Below are 7,179 nucleotides of genomic sequence, written 5' to 3' on the forward strand. Positions count from 1 at the left end.
TCTTCCTCTTTCCTGTTCCTCTCTTAACCCTTGCCATCCCCCTGTCTCTTCCGACCCACGTCTCTGTGCCCATCTATCCCCATCTTTATTTCCATTCTCATCTTCCTTCCTCCTCCTCCTCCTTCTTCCCTACCTTCTTTGCCCTCTTGGTCCTTCTCCTACTGAATGCAAATGAAATGGAAATTGCTAATAAAGTAAACGCTAGACAAACGAGCCCTCCATCGTATCCCAGGCCCTTGCTATTGGCTCACTAATTTTCCACTCTCTCTCACACGCCCGCACACGCAAACACTCACGCACGCACACGCCTCACACACAAACACATTACAATAAGCCCACGAGAGAGAAATTAGAGGTGTCTGAGGTCAAGCTGTTATCAACCTAAGGCCTCGAGACTCGAAGGTTCATAATTCTGAAGCTTCAAGACTCCGGGTCATGCAATTTTACCTCCAGTACCCATGGATTTCAAGGTTCAATGTTCCAATTTTCTAAAAAAAACAAATTCAAGCCATTATCAACCTAGTGACTGAGTGTTCGAAGGCTCATAATTCTGAAGCCCCGAAGCCTCGAACCAAACGATTTTCACCCTACGGCCCCTGGATTCGAAGGTTCACGTTTCCGAAGCCCCAAAGCCTCAAACCAAACGATTTTCACCCTACGGCCCCGGGATTCGAAGGTTCACGTTTCCGAAGCCCCGAATCGCCGCCGCCCACATTTAAATAATTATATGCGAGGCAATTAGGCGACAGCGCAGCCTGCTAATGAACAAACACTGGGGCTGGCGGCACACTAACGCACGAATTACCTTGTCGCTGAAGGACATAATGATGAGGGTGCAACACAGAGGGTCAGGGAGGGGGGATGAGGGAGGGGGGTGATGGGGTGGAGAGCAGAGGAGGTAAGGGGGATAGAGTGCCGGAAGGAGAGAGAGGGAAGGGTTGAGAAAGAGAGGAAACTGGAGGAGGGGAGAGAGGGAAGAGGAGAGGATGCAGAGGGAGGAAAAGGGAAAAGAGACAGTGGTGAAGTGCCATATGTATAGGCCAGGGTATGGGAAAGAGAGGCTGAAAGGGGAAATGGAAAAGAGAGAGAGAGAGAGAGAGAGAGAGAAGAGGGGAGATGATGAGAAGAGAAGATGGGGAGATACAACAAGGAAATATGCCTCATGTAGAATTTGTGGTGGGGAGAGGAGAGTGCTGTGGGTGAGGGAAAGTGAAATGGGGAGAAGGAAAGGGATAGAGAGAGTGTCAGAGGGAAAGGAGGCAAGAGGGAAGGGGAAAAGGGAGGAGGGAATTAATAGGAAGAGGGAGAAAAGAGTGAGTGCAAGTGGAAACAGAGGGGCAGGGGGAGGAGGAAGGGGAGGGGAGAGGGGAGTGCAAGAAGGGGAGGGGGTAGGAAACAGAAAAGGGAAAGGGAGAACATAGGGAGAGGAAAATGAAAGGGAGAGAAAGGGGAGAAAAGAAACAGGAAAGGAAGGATGGGAAAGGACAGAGAGGGGAGAAAGGGAGAATAGGCAGGGGAGGAGAAACAAAGGGGGAGGGGAGGAGGACAGGAAGGGAGAGGGGGGGGTAAGCTCACCAGGTACGTACACACACACACACACACACACACAGACAGACAGACAGACAGACACACACACACACACACACACACACACACACACACACACACACACACACACACACACACACACACACACACACACATACACTTTGCTCTTGTTTTTATTAGGCCACTTTATTCGGCTCACAGATCTCTATTAGTAAAGGAATGTAAAGGGAAGGAGTAATGTTTTACCTGTTCTGTACGATTATATTTGATTTATGTTAATGGCGATGATTTTATGCCTGGTGGGGAAGGACTGGTGCTGAGGGGGCTAAGGCAGGGAAGGAAGGAAGGGAGGGAGGAAGGAAGGAAAGGAGGAACGGAGGAAGGAAAGAAAGAAGGAAGGAAGAAAGGAAGAAAAAGAAAAAGAAAGAAAGCGAACTAGAAAGACAAGGAAAGAATGAATGAATGAATGAAAAAAAAAGGAAAAAAAGAAAGAATGGAAGAAAGATAGATAGACAGACAGAGAGACAGACGGAAAGACAGGATGAAAGAAAGAAAGAAAAGGGTGAACTGTATATAACGTCTAGTGGTTCACCGGTAACTCCTGTGGTCGGACAGCCATGTAATACGCGCAACGGTTCGAATCCCTGAGGTGACGTGAAGCTAATCTATCAGGTAAAATACTGCCATGAACGTAGACAGAAAAAAGTATCCTCCCAAAGTTGAACGAATACATAGCGGAAAAAACGAAACCATCTGAAACACGCATTTGCAAAGCCTGTGTTTTTATTGTGTTTCGCCAGTTGTATATGATCTTCAGACGAAACTGGTAAAGATGGCTGTTTCCCTAACTATACGTTGGTCGCCTGCCATTAAGTGCCTAGCCTAGCCTCGGTTTCCTACGCCCAGAAGGGAGGCATATATCTCTGTTAATCTCTGTTATCGCCTTACTGTTGGGGTTAACGGAGCAGCACACTCTTCCCCTCTCTACCCACTCAGCACAACAAAACTCGCGATGGAGAGGGAACCCTTCACGCGGGGGCACTGATGGGTTATACAAACGCCTGTCAACTCCCTCCCTATCCCCCGAAAGGACTGTTGAGCTGGAGAACAAGAGTAACTTCAGCCTGCAGTCCACTGGGTTGACATTCAGTTCATCCTTGGGTCAGAACAACAACATTAAAATAACAGAACATAGAAAGACTCACATGAACTCGCTAAAATGTTGTGGTCTAGGTGTTTGGAAGCTGATTAATTTTCTCACCTTCCCAGACATCACCTCACCGATACTACCAGCTTCCTTATCTTCCTTATACCTTATCACATCTCCTTATACGACCTCATCCTACCTGTCTACACCTCCCCACACCTCACCGATACTACACACCTGCCCACACCTTACCAGATCTCATTATTACTCACCCTACCTGCATCTCACCTTTCCACACCCCACCCCACGCACACTCTCCACCTCCCTACAACTCACTTCTCTTACTCATCTCCCAGCACCTCACCCTCCTGTCACTGCTCCACCTCCTCACACCCTCATTCCACCCCGTTACACCCCACCCGACCTACATCTCACCTTCCCTCAACGCACCTCACATTCCTCACTTCACACCTGTCCCCACCTGTGTTCTTCACCTACCCACATCCCATCACCCATCCTATCTGCCCACACCTTGACCCATTTATGCTCCCTACCTGCCCACACTTCACCCCATCCATGCTCCTCACCTCCCTCCATCCCACCTAGTTTTCAATCTCCCCATCCCCCACCCAAACGACACCTCCCCATCGCTTCTACTCCTCCCCAGTTCCCTCTCCCCATCCCTTCCCCTCCACACCCCTTCCTTTCCACACCCCTTCCCCTCCACACTCCTCCCTCTCCCCACAACTACACCTCCCCATCCCTCTCAGTCATCCCCCCTATCCCCTCCCTTTCCATCCCCTACCCACCTCCCACCTTCAGAGGCAGGCTCCCCAGGGCGGTGTAATAGACTGGTGGAGACGCCCCGCTGCCCCCCTCCTCCCCTGACTAATAACACCCATTTCCTTGCCTAATCACCAGCGTTATCAGCTAATTATTTACCCTCATTATCTCTGTTTGCACCCAATTAGTCACTCACGGCTCGGCTCTCGTACAAGGGCGGGTCTGGGGCGTCTTGGAGGGCGGCTGGCGATCGGGAGAAATAAAGTGTTTTTCTATATTTCCTAACTATTTCCAGCCAAGGTTCACAGCCGAGGGGGAAATACTCACCTACACACCTCTCTTCTAGCGCTGTGTCTTGCCTTCCATATTTCCCAATCCTTCTCAAACAACAGTATCCCTCCTTCTCATACCCTTTTCTGTGCCTTATTCTGCTCTCATAAAATACTAATTCATATAACATCTTCCACCGTGGCGCCTAATTTTTGCGCCTGGCTGTGTAACTCCAATGTGAATCTTTTGGAGCAACTGTATAATTCAATATGAGGTCCACAGCACGGCCGGATCTTTCCACTGAGGGAGAGTGTTCAAACTTAAATCTTCCCCATGCTAGCGACGCACGGATGGCGAAGCGGTGTGTGTGTGTGTGTGTGTGTATCTCCGGCTTGAATGATGTACTGTAAGAGAGTTTTTTTTTTTTTTTATGCGAGGAAGAAGGAACCAAAGGCCATGAGCCCGCAGTAACAGTTCCCTCCAAGTGAAAAACAAAAAACAATAGAGAGCCAAATTCAAGATCCGATCATTTTGAGATGCCTGGACACACTGCGTTTGAAAGACTGGAGATCATAGGCAGAAGGAAATACAGACAGAGGGAGACAGTTCCAGAGCTGACCTGTTGCATAAATGAAAGACTGGGAGTAACGGTTAACTCTTGCATTAGAGAGTTGGACAGAAAAGGGATGAGAGTTTGCTGCCAGACGGGTGCTACGCGCCCGTCGTAGAGGTGGAGGAATGCAAGCAGACAGTTCAGAGGAGCAGTGACCATTAAAGTAGCGATAGAAAAGAGATAAAGATGCAACAGTGCGGCGAAGAGACAGAGGTTGAAGGGAGTCAGTAAGAGGAGGAGAGTTAATGAGACGAAAAGCCTTTGACTCCACTCTATTGAGAAGAGCTGTATGTGGGGAGCCTCCCCACACATGAGAGTTGTACTCCACACAGGGGCGGATAAAACCCCTGTATAGAGTCAACAATTGTGCAGGGGTAAAGAAAGAGCGGAGTCGGCTTAGCACACCCAATCTCTTGGAAGCAGATTTTACAAGAGATGTAATATGATCTTTCCAAGATAAGTCCCAAGTGAATGAAACCCCAAGCATGTTCAAGGATGATGCAGGATTAATCTGAATATTATTAAACATTAGTGGGTATACCTGTGGAAGATTTTGTCGGGTTGATAGGTGTAAGAACTGAGTCTTAGATGCATTAAAGACAACCATATTATTTTTACCCCAGTCAGAGATATGAGCCAAGTCAGACATTAGGTGTGCCATAGCCTCATCCCTTGTTTCTTGAAGTAACTGTTGAGATGGGCGTTGCGGGAACCGAATGGAAAGGTGAAGGGTGGAGTCATCAGCGTATGAGTGGATAGGGTTAGATGTACAGCTTAGAAGATCATTGATGAATAAAAGGAAGAGAGTTGGTGATAGGACAGAGCCCTGAGGAACACCACTGTTGATAGATCTAGGAGAAGAACGATAGCCGTCTACAACAGCGGCTATAGAACGACCAGAAAGGAAGCTAGCGATGAAGGCACAGATAGAAGGATAGAAACCGTAGGAGGGCAGTTTGGAAATTAAAGATTTATGCCAGACTCGATCGAAAGCCTTTGAGATGTCAAGTGCAATGGCAAAGCTTTCGCCAAAGTCCCGAAAGGAGGATGACCAGGAGTCTGAAAGGTAGGTGAGAAGATCGCCAGTGGAGCGTCCCTGACGGAACCCATACTGACGATCGGAAAGAAGGTTGTGATAGGAAAGATGCCTTAAAATTTTTCTATTAAGAATTGACTCGAAAACTTTTGAAATACAGGACGTTAAAGCAATTGGACGATAGTTGGAGGGTTGGGAGTGGTCACCCTTCTTTGGGACTGGCTGAATGAGAGCAAACTTCCAGCAAGAAGGAAAGGTACAAGTTGACAGACAAAGGCGAAATAGTTTGCCTAGGCAGGGTGTAAGCACAGAAGCACAGTTTTTGAGAACAACAGGAGGGACCCCATCAGGCCCATATGCCTTGTTAGTACTGAGGCCAGTAATGGCAGAAAATACATCAACTGAAGAAATTTTAATGTCAGCCATGAGGAAGTCAGAGGGGGGAAGTGATGGAGGAACAGCACCGGAATCGTCTAAGGTGGAATTGGAGGAGAAAGTCTGTGCGAAGAGATCTGCTTTATCAGTAGAAGAAATAGCTACAGAACCATCAGAGTAGAATATGGTGCTAGTCACGAAGAAGTGCTACAGGAAACAGACTGCGCTAGGACGAAAATCTTTGCCAAGTTGACGTGATCGAAGTATAGTGGAATTAAGAATATGTAAAAAGGTGCTCTCTCTCTCTCTCTCTCTCTAATTCCTCTCCATTTCCTTTCTTTCTCCATATTCGTCTCCATTTCTCCCTCCTCCCTCCTCCTTCCCTTCCCCCTTTCCTCTCCTTCTTACCTTCCTCCTCTTCTTCCTCCATTCCCCTCCCCTTTCCATCTCTCCCCTTCCTTCTCAACCTCTTCCCCTCTCTCCCCATCTCTTTCCTCCCATCTCCTCTCTCCTCTCCCTCTTTCCTTCTTCCCCATCCCACCTACCCCTACCCTTCCTCCTCCACCCTGTTTACCTGTCCAACTCATTCGTTTCTTTCCTTCTTTCTTCTTTTCTATCCATCACTCTCTCTTTCATCTTCGTCTCCTCTTCTGTTCTCTCTCCTCTCTCCTTCTCTACTTTTCCACGTATTCTATCCCTCCTTTCCTCCACCTTTCCTCTCCCTTTTCATCTATCCCTCCCCCTCCCCCCTCCCTCCTCCCTCCTCCCCCCAGGACCACCCGGGGGTCTCCACAGGGGTTGCCAGGTGTCATTATACCCCTCGTCCATCACCCCCTCACCGCCTCACACCCCCTCACCCCCTCCTCATCCCCTCACACCCCCTCACCGCCTGACACCCCCTCACCCCCTCCTCATCCCCTCACCCCTTTCCTTATACTTCCCGTCCTCATCCCTCCTCATCCCCCTTCTCTCTCACCCCTTCCCTATTGCCTCCTCACCCCGCTTCCTCCTCACGTCCTCCTTATATCCCCCTCACCCCTTCCCTATCCCCCTCATCCCCCTTCCCCCTCACCCCTCCTCTATCCCCTCCCCATCCCTCTTCCCCCTCACCTCCTCCTTTTATCCCCCTCACCGCTCCTCTATCCCCTCCTCATCCCTCGACCATCCTTCGCTGCATCTCTCTCTCTCTCTCTCTCTCTCTCTCTCTCCCTTCCCCTTACATCCCTCTCACGGCTTTATCTTTGGCCCCAGAAATTCCTTTAAACAGCCTGTGTAAGATAGAGAAAGAAAGAAAGAAAGAAAAAAGAAAGAAAAAAGACAGAACGAAAAGGAAAGAAAAAAAACAAATAAAAAGAAAGAAAAAAGGCAGAGAAAGAAAAAATGAAAAAGAGACAAAGAGAGAAAGAC

The 7,179-nt window shown here is 48.7% G+C and overlaps 1 pseudogene; it reads left to right on the plus strand.

Moving 5' to 3' along the window:
• The first annotated feature begins 811 nt into the window (after window positions 1-811).
• The window catches only part of LOC145395033 (uncharacterized), a 40,325-nt pseudogene continuing 33,957 nt past the window's right edge, over window positions 812-7,179 (plus strand).

Source organism: Coenobita brevimanus, chromosome 29, assembly GCF_032717465.1.
Source record: "Coenobita brevimanus isolate Jiangsu-jjx chromosome 29, ASM3271746v2, whole genome shotgun sequence".
Lineage (NCBI taxonomy): Eukaryota > Metazoa > Arthropoda > Malacostraca > Decapoda > Coenobitidae > Coenobita > Coenobita brevimanus.